Source organism: Rosa rugosa, chromosome 7 (assembly GCF_958449725.1).
Source record: "Rosa rugosa chromosome 7, drRosRugo1.1, whole genome shotgun sequence".
NCBI lineage: Eukaryota > Viridiplantae > Streptophyta > Magnoliopsida > Rosales > Rosaceae > Rosa > Rosa rugosa.
In genome coordinates, this window is record NC_084826.1 from 39,070,684 (window position 1) to 39,095,199 (window position 24,516).

The window sequence follows — 24,516 nt, forward strand, 5'->3', positions numbered from 1 at the left end:
CTAAACTCCTAGCCCAGATTATCCGTCTACGGGCTCACTACCCTGACCACCCAATTAAGTCAATTCAACTTGATAATGCTGGGGAGTTTACATCGAAAACGTTCGATGACTATTGCATGTCACTAGGAATTGATGTAGAGCATCCAGTTCCACATGTTCATACCCAAAAGCCGCTATCAAACAACTACAGAAGATAACACAGACATTGGTTATGCGCACCAATCTCCCTGTTTCCGTTTGGGGATATGCAATACTGCATATAGTGACGCTAATTCGTCTACGACCCACTGCCACCCAACCTTATTCTGCGTTACAGCTAGTGACTGGGTATGAGCCTGATATCTCGCACTTACGCATTTTTGGGTGTGCCATTTATGTGCCTATTACGCTGCCACGGCGTACTAAGATGGGTCAACAAAGACGAATGGGCATCTATGTTGGATATGAATCTCCAACTATTGTCCGCTACCTTGAACCCTTGACAGGCGATCTCTTTACTGCTAGATTTGCGGATTGTCACTTTGACGAGACAGTCTTCCCGTCGTTAGAGGGAGATTAGAACCCAGATGTTCAACATGAACAACAAGAATTGTCGTGGTCTGTCCTCACTATGTCTGATCTCGATCCCCGTACCGAACAGTCTGAACTTGAAGTGTGACGAATTATCGAGCTCCAAAACGTAGCAGACACTCTGCCTGATGCGTTTTCTGATGTTGCTAAAGTGACGAGATCCCATATACCTGCTGCAAACGTGCCTGCAAGGATTGACGTCCCAAATACCAGAGGTAACGCCACTCTTGTGACACCAGGAGATGGTGCCACTGCCCAAAATGGCAGTGATGTGGTGTCTATGGTCGTTGTCCAACGAGGAAGCGTGGTAGACCGATTGGTTCGAAGGATACTCGCCCTAGAAAGAGAGCAAATGAGGCATAAACAGATCCTTTGATCATCGATACTCAAAATCCGTCCCATGAGAATGTTCCAGAATATGGTTATGTCAAAGAGACATCATTGGGGGACGCCTCAATGTCAGAACCTATCCCTGATAACGTAGATGTGAGCCCCGGAAAAATTTATCGAGTTTAAGTGAAATAATTCGATAATTTACTTATCGATTTCGATAAAAGTTAAAGTACTCGAGAATATTTTCAGAAAATTTCGTGAAGTGAAATCCTCAATTTAGAAGTTGGATAATGAAGTACACGTCATGACGAGTTCGTGGAAATTTTCGGAGAATTTTTCGGTGACCCGAACTATTTTTTTAACTATTTTCCGAAGTTGAGGAATTTTAGATATTAAATTAAGAAATTAGGAAACAGATGGCGCGATCCTAGCCATCCACCGACTCCACCTCTTGATCCTAGCCGTTCATCCTTAATTGGGTCAGTCTATTTATCTATGTGTGCTCTGTTGGGAGATCCAGAAGGATCGAGAGAGAGGAGAGAATCAGAGTTCTCTCTGACCCGAAACGAAACCCAGAAACCGGCAACAGGGTCTGACCGGCGCTACTTCGTCCGGCCACCGATCGACGACGGACGACCACCATCTTCTTCGCCTCTTCGTCGCCTATAGCCTGATGCTCTTGGATCGTCCATGCACCTGACAAGGACGAAGAGCCGACGGTGAAGGTCCAAGCTTTCGCCGGCGATTTCTGCAAGTTTCCGGCCACCATTCAAGGCGCATTCGGTATGGAAATTCATCCCTTCGTCATAATATACACGATTTGATACTTAGTTTTCGGATTGGAGTGAGTTCTGATGAATTGGGTTTCTGGATTCCTCTCGGTTCCGGTTCTGCTCTTCGACGCAGGCGACTTCTCTGGCCTCTCTTGTTTCGCTCTTCATCTCGTCTCCACATGTTGATGCTTGTCGTTCTAAACTGAAGCTAAATTCCAAAGAACTGCTAGCTGGTGTTGGATTCCCAGTTCGTCATCATCCCTGTTCAATCGAGCTTGCTCGAAGTAGCTTTTCAAGGTATATTTCAACTCTCGAACCAAGTTTTGATCTTGGTGTGATACTTGGAGGTTAGATGAACTGAATGGGTCGTTTGGCTGAGATTGTATTACGCTTGTTCTAAGTTTGGTTGCTCAAGGTTGGGTTTGAAAATGAGTGGATAACCTGTTGTTGTGGCCTTGAAATGGATAGTTGGTTGTTTGAATGTGTATAAGCTCGATTGCATGTGCAGAATGGGTTGTGTGTCGATGTGAATGGATTATGACTATCATGTTTGATTGTGGTTGTTGTTATTTAGGTGATAGCTGTTTAGAATTTATGAATTGGTTGTGGAAAAATCAAAAATATGTTGAAGCTATAAAGCTTGGGTGTCCATAGTAAATTCTGTGGAATTACTATGCCGCAAAACGGTTAAGTAAATTCGAGATCTTTCGTTAGTGAAGTCGTTATTGGTTTGCTTGTGTATTTCGTGGTTTGATAATAAGTAAGGGATTAATATACATGTATTGGGTGGCCTTAGTAATCGGGTGCACTCAATATATGTTTGGTCGATAACGTAACTTCAAGTCAATGTTCGATAATTTAGGTAATTATCGAATCTACCTCGGTTGGTCAAACATGGTCAAATGGTCAAAATAGTCAACCCTTGGTCAACTCCTGGTCAAACCAGGAAAAGTTGGTTTGGACGATATACTAATCGTTGAGATTTCGTTTAACTGTTCAAAAGTTATTAACTATTGAAATGTCGGAATCTAGGACTCCAGTTACCCGAGGAACAGAAGGTTCGTCACTCTCGGAGTACGTGAGAGAACGCATCGGAATCCAGGTAGGGATTCAGGACTCTCCTCGGTTAGTGATTTTCTTATATTGTTATTAAATGATGCATGTTAGTTGGTATGGTTTGGTTATGTTCAAATGCAATGCATACTAACCAAACCATGTGAGAAATGTGATGGCTTGAGAGCGAAGGGTGGCTCTGACTTCCTTGGGTTCGATCCCCAAAACCTCCGGAGGGTTAGTTACACCGGTCGGACGGTGAGCGATCGCAATGACGACCCGATCCGTGTGTGTAGCTAGGTAGCGGACGCTCTCGCTACGCTTACCTGGTGATAAATTAAATTGAGGTAAGGTCGTGTAGTGGGTCTATGGGACCGGCCATCAGGTAAAACTTGGACTTGGCGCCGTAGTTGTTTGAGCATCATGCATCAGTTTTCAAGTTGAAAAACATTAAAGTTTGTCGTTTCTCTTAAACACTTGGTTTAAGCATGTTTTCATACTGGAGCGCTCCAAACACATGTTTGTTAATTTTCAAACCTAGTCGAGTTAGGGTTCCTGTTGAGCAGCGAGGACGAAAGCTCACCCCTACAACAGTATGGATGCAGGTACTGTGCACTGGTGACGGGACAATAGCGGATCGAGCTGGGTGTGCAGAACAAGTTCGGTAAATTACCGTGTGAACCTTATTCTAAATTCTATTTCTCGAACTTTGTGTTCTGGAACTTGTGGTTATCTAGTCTCGTGTCATCATTTAGTTGAATTCTCTTAAAGTGAAATTCAACCTTGTGTGAGTCTTTATCCAAGTTCTGAACGAGTGAAATAGATTTCAGCAACTCAAGTTTTTCACCTCAAGCATATTTGTATCTTCCGCTGTGTCAAAAAGTTTTCAAGCAAAATGCCTAGCGGTTCTCTAGGATGTAAATCGAGCGTTCGGTTTATGTTTTAGAGACTCGCGGCACTGTGACGTGCTTAAGCTGGTGAGGTGCAGCTTGGGGCGTTACAGAAAGTGGTATCAGAGCAATGCTTCCGAGTCTTTGATCTCAACGATTTAAAAAAACCTCTGATACCCGAAAAAGTTTCTGTCGGCTCGTGAAAATTTCCAAATCTTGGTAAAAAGTTGACTTGGGAAATGGTTGTTCAAGAACGTGTTTCGGAAGTCGGAACCTTTGACTTGAAAAGTTGTTAGAATTTCTACCTAACGTTTGAAAAGGTTTGACTTCGGTTATTAAGACCTAGTTTCGAAAAAACGTTCGAGAAAGTTTTCGGAAAGAGGATTTCGAAAATCAGTTCACGAGCGGTTTCAAAGATGTTTTGGGAAAGAGATTTCGGAAAAAGGGAAGTCTTGGCGGAAAACGTTGTTTAACTTTATCGTGGTTTTTACATTTGAGGTTTTGAACAAAACCTTACACTGATTTAAACCGTGTTTCGAGGTTCGTCTAGAGTCTTGAATTCCTGTTATGCGCGAGATTTTAGGAATTCCTTACTATGGAATTCCGGTTCTCTCCCTAGTTGTGAAAGGGTTGTTGCTCGTGTGTGTTCATATAATTACAACTATTCACACGGTTTAGGGCCCGACTGGCCACCGGATCCCCCTAGTGTATACCGAGGTTGAAAGTTGTTAATTACTGAATACAACTTGCGACAAATAAATTACTCTAGAGTTATTCCCCAAAACTTCAACTTGTGGTTAGTCGGAACTATTGTTTGTTTTCCCTTTGGATCCCTTAATTTGAAAATCGTTATCCCTTTTTCGAAAGGTTGACTTATGTTCCGACTTGTCTTTGTAATTGAACTTGTGTTTGCGTGATTTTGTATCATTTTGAATGTTGATATATTGTTGAATTCACTTACCGATTCGGTTGTTTGCCATCGCTCTGTTCAGTGAATCTGGTTTGTTAAATGTTGGACTTGGAAATTGAACTAGATTACTTCCACAGACTCGATTGTTGTGATTTGTCTTAAATTCTTTCAAGTCCAACTGTTATATGTTTATACATTATGTTGAATTGGTTTATGGATTCACTTCCAAAATTGTGCATATTCACGTGAATCCTGTTCATTGAAATATTGTTGGTGGGACTCGATGTTCCATCTGTCTTGTCATCTTTATCGAGTCCAGTTATTGTTCATCCTTTATTTGTTTTTCTTGAATTTGAATGAGTATCGCCACCCAAAGCTCCTCCACAGTGCACAGACCGCGGCAAAGATGTGGGCCCAGTATGAGGTAAAAATAAATGGAGCAAGGTATGTGAACGACAAACTTGGGTTTATGTAAATGTGATTAATGTGGGATGTTGATTGTTGCTCTCATGTTAGCCTTGAAATGTCATTTGACAACTCTCGAGGAATTTGAATCATCATTTCGCGAAGATCCTGTCAAGCGCAACTCGTTGACGTTTCTTGTGCCTTAGGGGTTGTCAAGGAAAAGTGGATCTTCAGCTACTTAATCTACTGAACAACAGAATGAAATTCCTCGCTTAGACCTGTCGGCTTCGAAATTAAGTAAGAGAGATTTAATTGTGCTTTAGTACTCGCCATTTGACGTTGCTTGTGGAGTTTTAGGGTTGTACAATCTGAAAGCATGGTTCGGCGAGTGGTACCATATAAGGCGTTGCTTTGGGTAGCCGGGAAAGCTACGCGATTAGAAGATTTATGGGTTTGACTAAGGTCACCCTATGTTATACTTTGAAGTTTGTAGACCTCCTCGGGAATGATTAAACAAGATAATGCGGATTCAGCATGGACCCGAAGCGTGTCATAAGGGAAGAAGGAGAAGAGGTGTATGTCACTGAGCGACCTCTATGGCGACTTCTCGAATTTTGTTTCTTCGACTCACTCGTATGTGAGGTGGGAACCTCGTGTTAGTTACGGCTATAACTGACCCGAGTTTCTGAACGCCGAGATTCGCGTCTGTACGAGGAAACAAGCCTACTTAATTTGTTCCCTGGATCAATTTGCTCGACTCTAGGTATCAACATGTTAACTATTGCGTGGTTGAGTTCGTTCGGAGCTCCACCATTTGCCGAAGTCAACAACGAAAGGTTATCGAGTAATACGTCTATCAAGGAAGGGCAGGCGAATCTCTGCGAATCTGGCCGTTTACAACAACGCGTGTTACCGGTAAGGACCCTAGGAAGTTTGCAAGTATTTCTTCCTTGCTAATTTTGTTGACTTTTATTTTCTTTTTGTGGTTGGTGTTGTTCTACAGTTTTCTTGCATTATTAAAGTTTTGGTTGTGGTTGAAATCATGCTAGTTCAACATTTAGACTTCTCCATTTCAATTGTTTCCAAGGTTTAAAGGATCTTGTGTTTTGAGAAAGTTTTTCCGGTTGCAAAAGTATTTCGATTAAAGTGATTTGAAAATTGTTTTCAATTCCAACCAATTTCACCCAAAGGTGAGGAATATTAACCCTCCGAAACAGTCTCAAGGCTGAGATTTTTAATCTCAAAGTTTTGCTGATTTTCCCGTTGCAGAAACTGTGGAATCAATTTCTAATGACTTCCAGAGCTTCAAAATTTTGAAAATTTTAACACAACAATGTTCAGCATTTTGGCCAATGATCTGGAAAATTTCACTTCATTTCGACTGGACATAAAGTCGTGGCCATTTTTCCAAATCTGCTTTACGAGAAAGGAAAAATTTGAAAACTTCTCTACAAGTTGTTTTGGTAAAATTTTCACTTCCTTTCTCTTCCCTTCTTGGAAGTTTACAGATTTGGTATTGAAAATCATTTGAAATTTTCTAGAGCTCAAATTCCTGTTCTTAGGAAAGTTGCAAAGCGAAGTTTTGGCATTGTTTTCGGTTGCTTATCCATATAAGCCAATTTCAACATAAATTGTAGTAAGGGAGGATATTCTCTACACTACTAGACAGTTGGCAACCGAAAGGCAAGAAAGAGACGTGCAAAGAACAAAAGGTGGAAAGCTTGCGTCGTCAACATCAGGAACACAACTTGTGACTTCAGCGACATGGCTTGACATGGTCGGAATGACGTGTGACCTGAGAAAGTGTTTTGACGCCAGGTACGTTATGAGTGTTGTTCGTGGTTGCTTAACCATAAGCCCCTCGAATTTTTACGAAGCTTTCAAGATCGACGCTGATCTATACGTGGAAGCGTGTGGGCTTCAGTCTCTATGAGGTAAACCTAAAATTGTGATCCTCGAATTTCGTCGAATCGTGACGGAAACCCCTGCTGGAGCTTGTTATCAAGGTGGAACGTCAGTTCAACTGAGTTAGTGTTCCAAGAAATCCATTGACACGTGGCTGTCGCAAGAAGGACAACATGATTCGATGTTGTTAACACGGGACATATTGTTCACGCAGTTATAGGAAGTACTTCGCCTTCGAGTTCGAGGAGTGCATGCGTTAGCTAAAGTAGTAGTCATAAACGACTACGTAGTGAGCTCGTGGCGAGGAAAAATTGGTAATGTGTCGTCGCGTGGCAATTCGTGGAATAACTTCTAGAAATCGGCTGTTAGGTTCCGTCGTGCTTTTCTCGTATAGCTTGACTAGAAGGACGGATGCTTAGCCAAGTTCGCGGGTATTTGTCCTTCTGAGGACAATGACATCTTCCACAGTGAATTGCGAATTTCATATTAGCGACGACAACGTCTACTTGTTGTTCATAGTTAATGGGAGTTCCACGAGTGGAACATAATTATACCTACGGGTAGTTACGTATGTCTCTGGTTAAGTTCAAATTCCCGGATCACGGTGTGCTTGTTGTGAGCGGGGATTGGTTGAAGACGTGAATCGTCTACGAGTTGCCAACTGTGGCAGTATTGAATAATGGTAATAGGGTTGGTAGTTACCCAGTTTTATTTGGTATAGACATAGATTGTCTATGGAAATGCCAGGTATGGCAGTGTTTGGAGGAGAGTGATAAACGGTTAAATTCCTCATTCTGGTTGTTATGAGAAAGGTCTTGTGGTTACAGAAAAGTGAAAACTAGCGGAGCAAAGTGTATCCTGTTGGTAATAAATGAGGAACACTTGGTAAAGAGAAATGTTAGCTCCGGCGTCGATATGTATGACTAGAAATAGTCGAGTTATACCACAAGGAATTAGGAATTGGAAATGTTATGGGTACTGGAGTCCAACATGAAAGGTGAAATATGGTTGACTGTTTGACCAATCATGAAATTTCGAGGACGAAATTTATTTAAGGGGGGTGGAACTGTGAGCCCCGGAAAAATTTATCGAGTTTAAGTGAAATAATTCGATAATTTACTTATCGATTTCGATAAAAGTTAAAGTACTCGAGAATATTTTCAGAAAATTTCGTGAAGTGAAATCCTCAATTTAGAAGTTGGATAATGAAGTACACGTCATGACGAGTTCGTGGAAATTTTCGGAGAATTTTTCGGTGACCCGAACTATTTTTTTAACTATTTTCCGAAGTTGAGGAATTTTAGATATTAAATTAAGAAATTAGGAAACAGATGGCGCGATCCTAGCCATCCACCGACTCCACCTCTTGATCCTAGCCGTTCATCCTTAATTGGGTCAGTCTATTTATCTATGTGTGCTCTGTTGGGAGATCCAGAAGGATCGAGAGAGAGGAGAGAATCAGAGTTCTCTCTGACCCGAAACGAAACCCAGAAACCGGCAACAGGGTCTGACCGGCGCTACTTCGTCCGGCCACCGATCGACGACGGACGACCACCATCTTCTTCGCCTCTTCGTCGCCTATAGCCTGATGCTCTTGGATCGTCCATGCACCTGACAAGGACGAAGAGCCGACGGTGAAGGTCCAAGCTTTCGCCGGCGATTTCTGCAAGTTTCCGGCCACCATTCAAGGCGCATTCGGTATGGAAATTCATCCCTTCGTCATAATATACACGATTTGATACTTAGTTTTCGGATTGGAGTGAGTTCTGATGAATTGGGTTTCTGGATTCCTCTCGGTTCCGGTTCTGCTCTTCGACGCAGGCGACTTCTCTGGCCTCTCTTGTTTCGCTCTTCATCTCGTCTCCACATGTTGATGCTTGTCGTTCTAAACTGAAGCTAAATTCCAAAGAACTGCTAGCTGGTGTTGGATTCCCAGTTCGTCATCATCCCTGTTCAATCGAGCTTGCTCGAAGTAGCTTTTCAAGGTATATTTCAACTCTCGAACCAAGTTTTGATCTTGGTGTGATACTTGGAGGTTAGATGAACTGAATGGGTCGTTTGGCTGAGATTGTATTACGCTTGTTCTAAGTTTGGTTGCTCAAGGTTGGGTTTGAAAATGAGTGGATAACCTGTTGTTGTGGCCTTGAAATGGATAGTTGGTTGTTTGAATGTGTATAAGCTCGATTGCATGTGCAGAATGGGTTGTGTGTCGATGTGAATGGATTATGACTATCATGTTTGATTGTGGTTGTTGTTATTTAGGTGATAGCTGTTTAGAATTTATGAATTGGTTGTGGAAAAATCAAAAATATGTTGAAGCTATAAAGCTTGGGTGTCCATAGTAAATTCTGTGGAATTACTATGCCGCAAAACGGTTAAGTAAATTCGAGATCTTTCGTTAGTGAAGTCGTTATTGGTTTGCTTGTGTATTTCGTGGTTTGATAATAAGTAAGGGATTAATATACATGTATTGGGTGGCCTTAGTAATCGGGTGCACTCAATATATGTTTGGTCGATAACGTAACTTCAAGTCAATGTTCGATAATTTAGGTAATTATCGAATCTACCTCGGTTGGTCAAACATGGTCAAATGGTCAAAATAGTCAACCCTTGGTCAACTCCTGGTCAAACCAGGAAAAGTTGGTTTGGACGATATACTAATCGTTGAGATTTCGTTTAACTGTTCAAAAGTTATTAACTATTGAAATGTCGGAATCTAGGACTCCAGTTACCCGAGGAACAGAAGGTTCGTCACTCTCGGAGTACGTGAGAGAACGCATCGGAATCCAGGTAGGGATTCAGGACTCTCCTCGGTTAGTGATTTTCTTATATTGTTATTAAATGATGCATGTTAGTTGGTATGGTTTGGTTATGTTCAAATGCAATGCATACTAACCAAACCATGTGAGAAATGTGATGGCTTGAGAGCGAAGGGTGGCTCTGACTTCCTTGGGTTCGATCCCCAAAACCTCCGGAGGGTTAGTTACACCGGTCGGACGGTGAGCGATCGCAATGACGACCCGATCCGTGTGTGTAGCTAGGTAGCGGACGCTCTCGCTACGCTTACCTGGTGATAAATTAAATTGAGGTAAGGTCGTGTAGTGGGTCTATGGGACCGGCCATCAGGTAAAACTTGGACTTGGCGCCGTAGTTGTTTGAGCATCATGCATCAGTTTTCAAGTTGAAAAACATTAAAGTTTGTCGTTTCTCTTAAACACTTGGTTTAAGCATGTTTTCATACTGGAGCGCTCCAAACACATGTTTGTTAATTTTCAAACCTAGTCGAGTTAGGGTTCCTGTTGAGCAGCGAGGACGAAAGCTCACCCCTACAACAGTATGGATGCAGGTACTGTGCACTGGTGACGGGACAATAGCGGATCGAGCTGGGTGTGCAGAACAAGTTCGGTAAATTACCGTGTGAACCTTATTCTAAATTCTATTTCTCGAACTTTGTGTTCTGGAACTTGTGGTTATCTAGTCTCGTGTCATCATTTAGTTGAATTCTCTTAAAGTGAAATTCAACCTTGTGTGAGTCTTTATCCAAGTTCTGAACGAGTGAAATAGATTTCAGCAACTCAAGTTTTTCACCTCAAGCATATTTGTATCTTCCGCTGTGTCAAAAAGTTTTCAAGCAAAATGCCTAGCGGTTCTCTAGGATGTAAATCGAGCGTTCGGTTTATGTTTTAGAGACTCGCGGCACTGTGACGTGCTTAAGCTGGTGAGGTGCAGCTTGGGGCGTTACAGTAGAGATCTATGTAAATTACACTAATGTACATGAGACGTGGGAAAGAAACTCCATTATCATTGATGATGTATTCGCATATTCAGTAACGTGTGAGATTATTGAGACCGATGACATCGAACCACGCTCCGTTGATGAATGTCAACGTAGAGCTGATTGGCCAAAATGGAAAGATGTGATCCAGGCAGAACTTGATTCTCTAGCGAAAAGAATGGTATTTGGAAAAGTTGTGCCAATACCACCCAACACCAAACCAATTGGTCATAAATGGGTATTCGTTAGAAAGCGTAATGAGATAAATGAGATTGTAAGGTACAAAGCTTGCCTTGTGATGCAAGGCTTCTCACAACGCTCTGGAATCGACTACGAGGAGACCTATTCTCCCGTAATGGACATCATTACGTTCCGCTACCTTGTCAGTTTGGTAGTTTCCGAAAAACTGAACATGCAGCTCATGGATGTGGTTACTGCGTATCTATATGGGGATCTAGATACATAGATATACATGAAGGTCCCAGATGGACTTCAGTTACCCAAATCAAGTGGCTCTAAACCACGGAGCGCGTTTGCCATAAGGTTAAAACGCTCACTATATGGATTGAAACAATTCGGACGGATGTGGTATAACCGTCTAAGTGACTACTTGATTAGGAATATGTTAACAATGAACCATGTCCATGTGTGTTCATAAAAAGAACAAGTTCTTTATTTGCAATAGTAGCGATTTTTGTTGACGACATGAACATAATTGGCACCCTTAAAGAGTTAAGGGAAACTGCTGAACACTTGAAATCCGAATTTAAGATGAAAGATCTTGGGAAAACACGGTTTTGTCTCGGTTTGGAACTTGAGCATCGTGAAGATGGTATCCTGATTCATCAATCAGCTTATATGCAAAAGATGCTTAGGTTTTTCAATACTGACAAGATTAAGCCTTCAAGTACCCCAATGGTCGTCCGTAGTCTTGATCCGAAGAAGGATCCATTCTATCCAAAATATGATGATGAAGAAGTGCTAGAGGCAGAAGTGCCCTACCTAAGTGCAATAGGCGCATTATTGTACTTAGCTCAATGCACTAGACCAGACATCTCATTCGATGTGAACTTGTTAGCAAGATATAGCTCTGCGCCAACACGACACCATTGGACTGGTGTTAAAGATATCTTTTGATACCTAAGTGGCACGAGAGATATGGGCTTGTTCTATCCCTACAAAGAGACGATGGATTCGGACCTATCATATGCCAGGGGCGCCACACATAGTGGTCTGCGTTCCCTCTCTCCATCCCAAAACGATATAAGTGTTTTGGAAGGTTTTGCTGATGCTGGGTATCTCTCTGACCCGCACAAAGGTCGTTCCCAAACTGGTTATGTATTTATCATGGGTAAGACCGCGATATCTTGGAGGTCTACCAAACAGACCTTAGTCGCTACTTCTTCGAACCATGCAGAGATTATTGCTCTTCACGAGGCAGTTCGTGAATGTATATGGCTTCGATCCATAGTTACGCATGTTCAAAGTAATTGTGGTCTGAAGTCTACCACAGATGAGCCAACAAGCATTTATGAGGATAATGCTACTTGCATTGAACAAATGAATCAAGGCTACATCAAAGGAGACAACACCAAGCACATATCGCCCAAATTCTTCTACAATCAGCAACAACAGAAGCTTCTCAAGATCAAAGTGAACCAGGTTCGATCTGAGGACAATGTGGCAGACTTGTTCACTAAGTCATTGCCCAAATCCACGTTCGAGAAACATGTGGCAAGCATTGGCTTGCGGAAGTTATCTTAACTCCCATGATCGTAGTCATCAGGGGGAGATGCAGACATCAAGGGGAGATGTCTACATGTTGATCTCGAAACGTGAAGGGTGTGTTGTACTTTTTTTCTCCTTCGACCGAGGTTATTTTTTTCCCACAGGGTTTTTGTTACTCGACAAGCTTTTTGACGAGGCAACTAGAGGAGCACCACGTTTGGGCTACACAAGGGGGAGTGCTCAAGTAAATCTCTATTTTGTGTCTGGCCCAAACTCTAGGTTACTTGACCTACTGGTAATAGGGTTTTAATTAGAGATAATCTTGGAGAATCTTAGAGATATCCATTCATTGTATGATTACCTTTCCTTGTACAATTCAGATTCTATGCATTGTAATCCTCTATATAAATAGGCCCCTATTATCAATGAGAATACACAACAACTTTCTCTCAATTACCGTTTCTCTAAAACAATAATATATTAATATTTAATAAAAAATTTATTTCAGATTATGATTTTTTTTTTTGGATAAAATTTGAATTTGTAACATTTAATAGGGGTCGTTTATTAAATTTTTTCCTCAAATATGAGCCATCGGATCTTTATAGATCCGTTGAAAATTTCAGTACAAAATAAAAGGTTGGAAGCGATCTTCACTGTCCACTTCAAAATTGGACGCATCTCGACTGTCTGTTTAATGACCTAGGAGATAGTTGCTGCTCCTTTTGGGCCCACACATCAATCGATTGTCTCTCCATGTGCCAGAAGAGCGCTTTTACTGCACGGGATAAATCTGCCTTCTCTTCATCAGCGCGTCGCACGACTTCGCTACACTTCCTTGTCATGTTGCATCTTCAGCTGACCTAGCCCAAAACTCACGGGCTCCGCATATTGTAGATGGTGCTGGTTTTGGAATTGTCACATATATGAGACTTGTTTAGCACTTGGTCTCATTTTTTTAGACCAACCTCTCCTAAAAATTATTGTTGGAGAAGCCAAGTTCTGTATGAGTCTCAAATATGGCATAGACCCTCCATTGTTGAATGAAAACATGAGAAAAAAGTTTAGTATACTAATGAGTACTTACAAATAAAAAGTTATTTTTAAGAATTTTACCTAATTTTTTAATTTTTTTTTAAATCCAACCCGCCTAAATGTTGTTTGGAGTAATCGAGGGAGGTGGTTGATCACTACCTAAACAGTCATCTAAGAGCAACTCCAACAGGTTCCCTATTATTTCTGTATAATAGGGAAGCAAAAATTAAAGCTTTAGCCTGTTTTTATTCTCCAACTCGAACAGATTCCTTATCTTACAGCAATCTCTAAAAAAAATAAAAACAGGCTAAACCCTAAAGAGATTGCTGTAAATTTAGGGAGTTTTCTTTTCTCTTTCCTCACTATTCCTAAAATGAGGATAGTTATAAGGAAACTGTTGGAGGCTTGGAGCAAAAGAGACTCATTTTTTCTTAAAATAAAGAAAAATCAAAATATAAGAAAGCTTTTGGATTTATTGTAAGAGGTATTTGTAACACTGATTGAGCGGTGATGGATTGCCTGTTACTTCTTTAGATTATTGTTAATGCTCAAAGTCCGGCGGTAGCCGAACCTTCGTTTAACGCGGGTCCGGTGGGCGGACCGCTACTCTGAGGACTTGGTGATATTCGCTAGCTGTCAAATGAAAGACAGGGCGTCAGAGGGAGACCGCGTTGGGCAGTCTTCACTTCTCCGATGCCTAAGTCAGTCGATGCATATAGACAGCATAACAATAAATGAGTAGTAAATGCGTAATTAATGAGGAGAGAGGAGAGAACCTTTTATAGGTGAGGAGAAGGCTGATCTTCTCCTTGTTTTCGATGTGGGACTGATGTGCTTCAGTTCCCAGCGTCAGGAGCTTCTGATGCTATCTTGGCACGGCGCGTGGCGGCGCGTCGGCGGTGATCTGGGGGCAATTCGAGGCTCAGGCGGTAGCTCGCCTGGCTGTGTATCCGTAGGCTACTCCTTTGGTGGGAGTCAGTACCTCTGGCGGTACCATGAGCATAGCTCATTATAGCTAATTATGATTGAAAATGCACATGTATGTACAAGTCCCCCAAGTCCCCAGTCAAGGAGGGCAATCTTGGTTGGGGAGTTGCTCAGCGGTTTGAAGCGTTACCTTCCGCTAGACTTGCAACAGCATAATTAGCGTTAGTGCGTTGTCAACCATGGATTTACTGAGCGAAGGCTTTATACCCTTTCGGGTGGGCCCCTGCTAGGCCCCCCAGGGAGTCCCCTACTCCCCGGCTAAGATGGACCTCCGGATGGTCGGTAAATTGTTTGTTGAGGGGGAGTTGCACGGAGCAGAGGGTGTTGGGTAGCGAGCCCAATCTTTAGTACCCAAGTGACGAGGGTCAACGTGCCTGATCAGGGCCGTCGTAGACTGTTGACAAGTCCCCGTGTCCCGGAGGGACGTAATCTAACCGTAACGCCGCGTGGCGGTCGTCGTCAGAATGAGGCGTTGCCTCAGGAGCCGCCGCTGGCGGAAATCCCCCCGCTGGTAGTAAGCAGGAAGCAGCGTCGCGGGGACGTGCTTGGTGGTATCTTAGTGAGCGGTGTTGTGCTCAGCAAAGTACGCAGCTTGCAAGATGGAAAGGGAGTTCCGCTTGAGGTATGTCATGTAGCGGAAGCTGCCTCACTTGCAGGGTGACAAGGGAGAAGTTCCGCTAGCGGAGACTTCGTTCCTTGGAAGGTGACAAGGGAGAAGTGCCGCTAGCGGAGTTTCGCTTAGCGGAGACTTCGTCCCTTGGAAGGTGACGAGGGAGAAGTTCCGCTAGCGGATTTTCGCTTAGCGGAGACTTCGTTGAAGTTCCGCTAGCGGAGTTTCGCTTAGCGGAGACTTCGTTGAAGTTCCGCTAGCGGAGTTTCGCTTAGCGGAGACTTCGTTGAAGTTCCGCTAGCAGAGTTTCGCTTAGCGGAGACTTCGTCCCTTGGAAGGTGACAAGGGAGAAGTTCCGCTAGCGGATTTTCGCTTAGCGGAGACTTCGTCCCTTAGAAGGTGACAAGGGAGAAGTTCCGCTAGCGGAGTTTCGCTTAGCGGAGACTTCGTTCCTTGGAAGGTGACAGAGGAGAAGTTCCGCTAGCGGAGACCTCCGACGATTGGTGGTCTCTTCTAAAGTGGTTACTTCCATTAGACGCTTCGTCTGAAGGTGGTTGACACGTGGCTGGCTTCTAAAGGGTTAGCGTGTGGGGGCGTGCCTTCTCAGGCTGGCCGTCTTCTCGCCATTAATGCGAGTAATTATGGATTTTGTAACCGAGGCGTCGCCTCGGTTAATCCGGAGAGTAAGTGCAGACATGGGACACGTGTACGGCTAGTGCGTAATGTCGTTTTTTAGCGGACGGCCTAGAATTCTTTGACGTTGACATAAAATGGGGGGAACTTAGCGAGATTTGACACTTCTGCGAAAACTTCAAACCTGAGTCGTCGTCTTCAAGCTCTGTTCGTCTGCGATTTGTGAAGAGGACTACCAAGATTCTGTGGAGTTATCGAACCTGGGGGGACGAAATCTTCACCGGTGAAGACAAGCGCTCTCAATCAGACCAAAGTTTGTCTTGAGGTTGGTATCTCGAATCCCATTCCTGTTTCATTGGATCTGTGTTGTTTACTGCCAGTTTCTGGGTTTTGTTGTTTTTGTTTTGGGGTATGATCTGTTCTCCTCCGGTGTGTACTGAGGGTGTAAAGTGAAGTTTGGGGGTATGTTTATGGTTTTTTGGCAGAGAGTTGGTGTTTAGGGATTTGCTAGATGGTCGAATCTGGGTTGAGTGTGCGTTTTGTTCTTGTTTTGGAATTTTCTGGGTAATTGTTCTTGATGTTCTTGGGTATAACTGAAATAGGGATAGGTTAGATCTTGTGTGAACTGACTGATTTGGGTTTTAGGGTTTGGGATGGCTAACGTCGTAGAGATTTCGAGCAGTGAGGACTCCAGGTCTGACGTGTCGTTCAGCGTGGCGGATAGAATTTTTATTGACTCGTTGTGTCCGTCTGCCCGTGCAGGAACCTCACTGCCAGAACCGCTAGAGATCGAGCCTCTACAAACCATACCCTGGGAAGTAGCTATGGGTCGTGCTTCGCGTCCAGAGAGTTCTAGGGCGGGGGAAGCCACCGCTGCCCGAAATAGGCGTGAGGAGCGGTTGGCGAGTAATAGTGCAGCTAGCGGCTCCGCTGACGGGGGAGAGTTGGATGGGGAGGATACTGAGTCAGCGTGGGTCCTCCGTGACGGCACACCTGTTGACGAAGCGGGAGGACCGATGACCGTTGCTGCCGTCAACCGGTTGAAGTGGATGTTTCGGTTGCCAGGTGTAGTGAAGTTGCGCCCGCCGAAGTCGGACGAAAAGGCTTCGATCCTGCCAGCGGGGTATGCCGCCGTGCACGAGGCGATCTTCCGCCAAGGAGTGTCGTTGCCTCTACTACCAAATATCCAAATCCTGGTGTGCGAGTTTGGCCTCGCCTTTGGGCAGATCTGTCCCAACATGTGGCGGTTGATGATGGCGCTGAACTCGTTATGGCGCTTGTCCGGTTGTGAGGGGCCAACTGTGGCGGAGGTGCTACACTTCTACGAGCTGGTGTACGTGAAGCGCCAAGGTTGCTGAGGGCAGGTGAACTTGAGTCGCCGCCGGGGGGCTTCCAAGCTTGTTGAGAACATGAAGGATTCCATGTCCTACTGGCGGGGTACCTTCTGTATTGCCACGGCGGGGTGGGAATACCAAGCGGGATCCAATGAGGGGGAGCCGACATTTAGGATTAAGTCGGAGTTTCAACCTATCCGAGGTTGTGTCGGTCTCCGCTGACCAAAGTTGGCGATTTTTATTGTGATAGTCCTTGTAGTTTGTACTAACGGTTACTTCACTTTTTTTTTTGTAGCGGGCCTGCTCTATAACCTGACTCGTGAAGAAGAGTGTCGCGTGGCACGTATCAGAGGCTGTTGGCGGAATCGCAATCTTCTGGACTTTCGCCTTCTCACTGGTTGGGAGTTGTTGGTCGATCAACAATTGAGTCGTGCCGTTGGTAGGCAGTCTTTGCCATAGTGCATGTGCCTTAGTTAAGTTTGCCCCAGGCTAAGTCGTTTTTTTTTTTTTTTTTAGAAACTCCGCCGGGTAACAAAGCGAGTCGCGACGCCTTTGCTAAGGCCATGGATCGTGCTGAGATCGATAATTTTTTGGAGAGCATGTACTCCTCCGGGCTGGCGGCTTAGCAGACGGTTGTTAATCCAGAAACACTGGTGCTAAGCCAGTCCGAGATTCCCGTGGTGCTACCTATGCCGCACCACTCTCATCTTGGTAGTGACGGCTCGCCCGTCGTTCAGGCGGGGACTGGTATGGCTAGTGGGGCTGTCGGCGGGAGTAAAGGCCCTTCTGCAGCTGTGCCACTGAAAGAGAGGGTGCCTGCCAACCGGCGTGGGGCGCACAAGGAGAAAACGGTGCCGCCGGTGGAGACCGTCACCCTTGCGGGGTTGGAGCCGCCGCTGAGGGGATCAAGGCCTGCTCCCGCTGGAAGCACACGGGGGCTTCAGCGAAGGCGCCGCCAAAATGACTCGGGCGGGGAAGAGGAGGATGATGTGGAAACCATTGGGGCCCGCCAGCAGAAGAGGGCACGACAGGCTCCGCTCAAGGCTCCCGTGGTCGCGGAGAGAGAGGCGCCCGTGAGCGACCTGGACTCGTTTTCCGCGTATGCAGAGTTCTTGAATGACGATGAGCGGGAATTTCTTTACCACCTCTGCGAGCGGCTCGGGTTCTGCGGCCTAGAGGGGATTGTACGCTCAACCGCCGTTGACCAATCGCCCTTCAGCACGGCCTTTGGGCATCTCTCGGTTGGACTGCACGAGATGTTCCTGGCTGCGTCGAAACAGCCTCGGGTCGAGCGGGAGCTCAGGGAGGAGGTGAAGGGTCTTCAGAGGGAGCTGGGGGAGGCCAAGGACAGGCTGGCGGACGTGGAGCGGCGCCTGAGCAAGGCTGACTGTGACGCAGCGGATGCCCGTGGCAAGCTGGCCGTCGCCGTTGAATGGGACCTGGAGCGGAATAATCATGTCTCCAAGCTGGAGCAAGATATGTCCCTGCTCCAAGATCGGGTGGCCGCCAAGGATAAGAAGGTTGAGATCCTTCAGCGGGAGTCTGCCGCCAGACTGGCCGAGGTGAGGAGGTTGGAGGGTGAAGTCGCTTGCCTGGGAGCTGAGGGAAGTCGTGCTGCGGCCGCCGCTGTAGAGGCGTTCAAGCAGTCGGCGGAATATAAGAAGGCGTTGACTGAGGCGGCGAAGGCTGGTGCCGTTGCCAACGTGGAGATGCTGAGGCAGAAGGGCGCTATTGATTGGGCGAAGGCGTCCCTGCCCGCCATGCCGCCAGCTAAGAATACTCCGCCGGCGAAGGGTATGGCCCCCGCTCAGGTTGACTGTGCTTGCTCGGGTAGTGGAGAAAGCAGCACGCGTCCGGCGGATGGTCCTCAACGGACCCCACCTCCCACTCAGTCGGAGGTGTCGCGTGCTGGATTTCTGGCTGCCCATACCCGGGCGGATGGTACAATAGAGACTCCCAGTCCCACCGCTCGAGGGTCTGATCAAACAAGCCGCCTACATCCGCCGCCGCATGCCGAAGGTGAAGACCCTGATGGCAGTCGTGCCAATCCTTGAAATTAATGTTGAGCTCCCCTTTTTTTTTGTAGCCGTTGAGGCGTAATTTTTTATGTAATGAATATTTTTGGGTGGGGAGTCCCAGCCCTACGTATATGAAGTGACATTTCGAAATTTTGTTGTGTTTGTCATGATATGCCTGTACCGCTAGAGTTTTGACTTGAGTTTTCTTTTGTCAATCAATGAAACATTAAAGGAATTAAGATTGGTCCAAGTGCACAATGTAGCGGACGTGGTCCGCTGACTATTGCTGCCGTTGCCAGTTGCCCTCAGTGCTAGACTTGGTAACAATGGTTTGAATAATTCCTCGTTTCATTGATAGCTGACTGATCAGCGTTTACAAAAGCAGGGTAGTACCCGTTGGGTAGCTTCCCTTAGCTAAATATTGAACAAAATTTTAGCTAAGTCAAGATGCTCTTGGGTAGCGGTATGACTATTTGTAGTAATACCGAAGGTGTTCGGTATTCCAAGGGTGGGTCGTTGTGACGCCAGCCTTGTCCATTAAGTAGAAGGTGCCGGGGCTAACGACTTCCACAATTTTGTAAGGACCTTCCCAAGTTGGGCGGAGTTTTGTTGGCGGTGGAATTACTTCCTTCATTACCCAGTCCCCCAATTGGAGGTTCCGGGCTTTGACCCTGGTGTTGTAGAAACGCGATATCCGCTGCTTGTTTTGCAGATTGTGCAAATGGGCCTTGTGTCGTCTTTCCTCTAGGAGGTCCTTGTCAAGATTGACGCCGTCGCTGTTGGTTTCTGGGCAGTAGCCTTTGACCCTAGCGGTAGGTTGAGTTACCTCGATAGGTAGGACAGCCTCAGTTCCGAACATCATACAAAAAGGAGTTTCGCCAATGGTGGAAGTTGGGGTCGTCCTGATGGCCCATAGAACTTCCGGAAGCTTCTCCGCCCATAAACCCTTGGCGTTGTCGAGTTTCTTTTTTAGCAGCTTCTTGATTATCTTGTTTGCTGCTTCGACTTGGCCGTTGGTTTGGGGGTGAGTGACAGACGCAAAACTCATTTTGGTGCCAAGGTTGGCGGTGAAAGATATGAGTTCCTTGTTGTTGAACTGTGTGCCGTTGTTTGTAATGATTGTATGTCGGACACCATAGCGGCAATATATGTTCTTCCAGAGGAAGTGAATTACCTTGGCGGTAGTTATTGCCTTCAGTGGCTCTGCCTCTATCCACTTGTTGTTGTAGTCGATAGCAACAATGATGTACTTGAACTGACCTTTGGCGGTTTGGAATTTTCCCATTAAGTCCATGCCCCACGTTGAGTGAACCCATGGACCGATGATGATTGACAGTGGTTCCGCCGGTGCATGTGGGAGATCAGCATATTGTTGGCATTTGTGGCAAGATCTCGATATCCGCTGGGCGTCATCACCGAGTGTAGGCCAAAAGTAGCCTTGTCGCATTGTGCGATTGGCCAAGGATCTGGAGCCCGAGTGGTTTCCGCATTCTCCGCTGTGTATCATTGCCAGCACGACCTTTCCCTCTTCTGGGGTTAAACAACGGAGGTTGGGATGGGTGAATCCCTGGCGGTAAAGCTTGCCATTCTGGATGTTGTAGCGGGTTGCTCTCCGCTGGAGCTGTCGCGCTTTGACTTTGTCCTCTGGCAATGTCCCGTTGCGCTTGTACTCAATAATCTCGTCCATCCAGCTGGGATTGACCTCAATGTTGAAGATCTCCGCCAGGGTTTTTGTAATACTTGGCCTGTCAAGACACTCCACTCTTGTGTCCGCTGGACTTTGATGTGGCTGAGCGGTTGCCAGTCTCGCCAGTGAATCAGCCTTGGCATTCTTTTCCCTGGGGATCTGTGTGATGGTGTGAAATTTGAATTTTTTGAGCAGTGTTTTAACGTACCCCAAGTATACCGCTAACTGTTGGTCCTTGGCCTGGAAGCTGTCGTTGACCTGGTTAACGACTAATTGAGAGTCGCTAAAGATGTTGACGCTGTCAGCCCCCGAGTCGATGGCGAGGAGTAGGTCGGCGATGAGTGCTTCATACTCCGCCATGTTTTTTGAAGCTTTGAAGTTGAATTTCAACGCGTATTCCGCGTACAGCCCCCCCCCCCCCCCCCCCCCCGGTCCTGTTAAGTCCGGTGCCGCTAGCCTTGGCGCTAGCGGAGCCGTCCACATGCAGGTTCCAGTCTGACTGCTGGGGAGCCGGCTCTTCAGCGGTTACCATTTCCGTTCCGGGTTCTGTCTCCCTGCTGGGTTCGAGTTGACACTCGGTGAGTTCAGCAATGAAGTCTGCCACTGCCTGGCCCTTCATGGCGGTTCTTGGTTTGTAATCAATGTCGAACTCGCTGAGCTCAATGGCCCACTTGCTGAGGCGCCCTGAGTGTTCAAGGTTCTGCATTACCTGTCTCAGCGGTTGATTGGTTAATACATGGATTGTGTGGGCCTGAAAGTACTGGCGGAGGCGTCTGGCGGCAACAATAAGTGCGAGAGCGAGTTGCTCTAAGGGAGGGTATCTTGTTTCTGCTCCGTTCATGCCTCTGCCGGCGTAGAACACTGGGAGTTCCTCCTGGCCTTCACGCCGGACAATGGCGCAGCTTACCGCTGACACTGATACCGCTAGGTATATGTACAGTGTTTCTCCTTGCACAGGAATGGAAAGGAGTGGGACTGCTGCCAGGTATTCTTTCAAGCCCTGGAACGCCGCCTGACACTCTGGGTTCCAGTTGATGACTTTCTTGTGAGTCGTTTTGAGGACTTTGAAAAATGGGGCACACTTATCAGTGAGTCTGGAGATGAATCGAGAAAGGGCGGTTAACTTGCCCTGGAGGCTCTGGACGTGTATCTTCCACTCAGGGTCCTTCATGTCGAGGATGGCTTGTACCTTGTCCGGGTTAGCCTCGATGCCTCGTTCGCTGACGATATAACCCAGAAACTTGCTGGCGGTGACGCCAAAGAAACATTTTTCTGGGTTGAGGTGCATACCATAGGCCAAGAGAATGGTTACTATGATTCTGAGGTTTGCCACATGTCCGTTAGCCTTTATGCTCTTGACCAACATGTCGTCCACGTAGACCTCGATTATTTTTCCGAGATGTTCCGCGAACATGGCATTCATCAGTCGTTGATAAGTTGCGCCGGCGTTCTTCAGACCAAAAGGCATAACATTGTAGCAGTATATGCCCTTGTCAGTGGTGAAAGTGGTGCATTCCTGGTCGCCGGCATGCATCTTGATCTGATTATAGCCGGAGAAAGCGTCCATCATGCTAAGGAGCTCATGTCCGGCGGTTGCATCAACCAGTTGATCAATTCGGGGTAGTGGGAAACTATCCTTTAGGCATGCCTTGTTAAGATTTTTGAAGTCGACACACATCCGCCACTTTCCGCTGGGCTTTTTGACCATAACCAGGTTGGAAATCCACTGGGGATAGATGACTTGGCGGATGAACCCAATGCCCTGGAGCTTGGCAACCTCCTCTCCTATTGCACGGTACTTTTCTTCATCAAAGGCCCTCCGCTTCTGCTTGATAGGATAGAAGGATGGTTTGATGCTCAACTTGTGCGTGATGATTTCAGGGGAGATACCTGGCATGTCTGCGTATGACCATGCAAAGACGGCAGAGTTGTCACGTAGGAATTGAGTGAGTTCCGCCGCTACCTCTGGGTCTAATTGGGCGCCTATGCGGACTGTCCGCTCAGGGTGCTCGTCCGAGATGCAGACAACCTTCAACGACGTTTCTGGGTTGACTGGCTCCTTCTTTACATACTTCTTCTCGTCATCCCTGGGGTCCTCGAAGATATTTGTTGGCGGTGCCTGGTTTCCCACCGTCAGGATTTCATGGCGGCGCGTTGACCGTGCTATAGTCGTTGAATAACATTCTCGTGCCAACTGCTGACTTCCCCTCACACAGCCCGTGCCGTTGGGTGTGGGGAACTTCATGAGAAGCATGTACCCGGCGATGATGCATTTGAGCTTGTTGAGTGCCGGTCGGCCAATGATGGCATTATACGAGCTGAAACAATCGACGACTATGAACTCTGTATGTATCTCCGCCATACACGGACTAGTGCCAATAGTCAACCGCATGTAGTCAGAACCCAGCGGTTGTGTGACGTCACCGGAGAAGCTGGGCAATGGCTCATGAACCTGGAGTAATTTCCTGTTCCGCTTGAGGTGGTTGTAGCAACCGCTGAATATGACGTTGACAGCGGATCCGCTATCCACCAGGATTCTCCCCACTGACCATTTGTCGAGAATGGCGTCGACCAAGAATGGGTCGTCATGGGGTAGATGCACTCTGCGTTCCTCCTCCTCTGAGAAGGTAATGGGCTCCCAACCAGACTTCGGGAGTTTGGCAGATCTCTCGTAGCGGATGTTGCAGACTTCTTTTGGGTGATTAGCGCGTGCATAGCGCTTCCTTGCCCTGTGAGACATGTTGGTGATTGGAGCACCACCGTCGATGGTGTTGATGCGGCCCAAGGGCTCAATGTTGGTGATCACAGGTGGCGGTTGGCGCACCTTGAATTGCTCCATCTTGCCGTCACGGTACAAGGTTTCAATGGCCGTTTTGAGAGCATTGCAGCTGTTGGTATTGTGACCGCTGTCCTCGTGGTATTTACACCACCTGCCGGTGTTTCTTGGTTTTCCCGTTTTTGGGTATCTTCCTGGGGGTGGCGGTGGGATCTGATCCTTGCACTGATTGTATATTTCCTCATACGAGGCTGTGAGGACTGTAAACACTGCATACCGCTGAGAGGATTCTGTTTGTTTGTTGCGGTTATCCCCATGGGATGGGCGGTTGCCCTTGTTGTAGTGTTGGTCCTTCTGCCGCTTGTTCTGGTAGTGGCCCTGTTGCCACTCCCTCTTCTTGTCAGTTGGCGGCGCCGCAGGGGTCTTGCTAGCGGTCTCCTGATGACTGGAGGAGGGTTGTGTTGACTTTGTTGGTGTTGCTGGTGGCGGTGGGGTTTCTCCATATGTGATGAATTCTGCCTGGGCATGAATGACCGCTTCACTCATGACGTGGTCATACACCGCATTTGGATGATTGTAGTTGAGGTGAGAGAGGAATGGCCCCTTGAGGAGTCCCTGCTTGAAAGCCGCCGATGCCATTGTTTTGTCTAGATCGCGACACTGAGATGCTGCCGCCCGCCATCTTGTGACGAATGCCTTCAGTGATTCGTCTGCCCCTTGCTTGACGCTGAACAGCTGACATGTGTTGTGATGTCCGGCGGACAATAAGATGAACCGAGAGAGGAAGGCGTGTGATAGCGCGTGGAATGAGTCAATGGATCCCGGCGGGCACTCAAAGAACCAGTTCATCGCCTCACTGTCCAGCGTTTCGCTGAATAAGTGGCACAAAGTGGCGTAATCAAATCCCTTGTTGTTGGTGACCTTCTTGAAGGTGTCCATATGGACGAAGGGATCGGACCTACCGCTGTAATGTGACATTTTTGGAGCCTTTGCATGCGCCGGCCTGACAGCTTGCAAGATTGTAGCGGTGAATGGTCCAGGCCTGGACGCGAAAAGCGGATTTGAAATTGGCGCTTGGGCGCCCGACTCCGCCC

The 24,516-nt window shown here is 46.5% G+C and overlaps 1 long non-coding RNA gene across 1 annotated transcript; it reads left to right on the forward strand.

Moving 5' to 3' along the window:
• The first annotated feature begins 1,457 nt into the window (after positions 1–1,457).
• Positions 1,458–3,451, forward strand: LOC133723434 (uncharacterized). The gene is made up of 3 exons (XR_009853003.1): positions 1,458–1,973; positions 2,709–2,778; positions 3,324–3,451. It is a non-coding gene; the product is annotated as an uncharacterized LOC133723434 (long non-coding RNA).
• Positions 3,452–24,516: the final 21,065 nt, after the last annotated feature.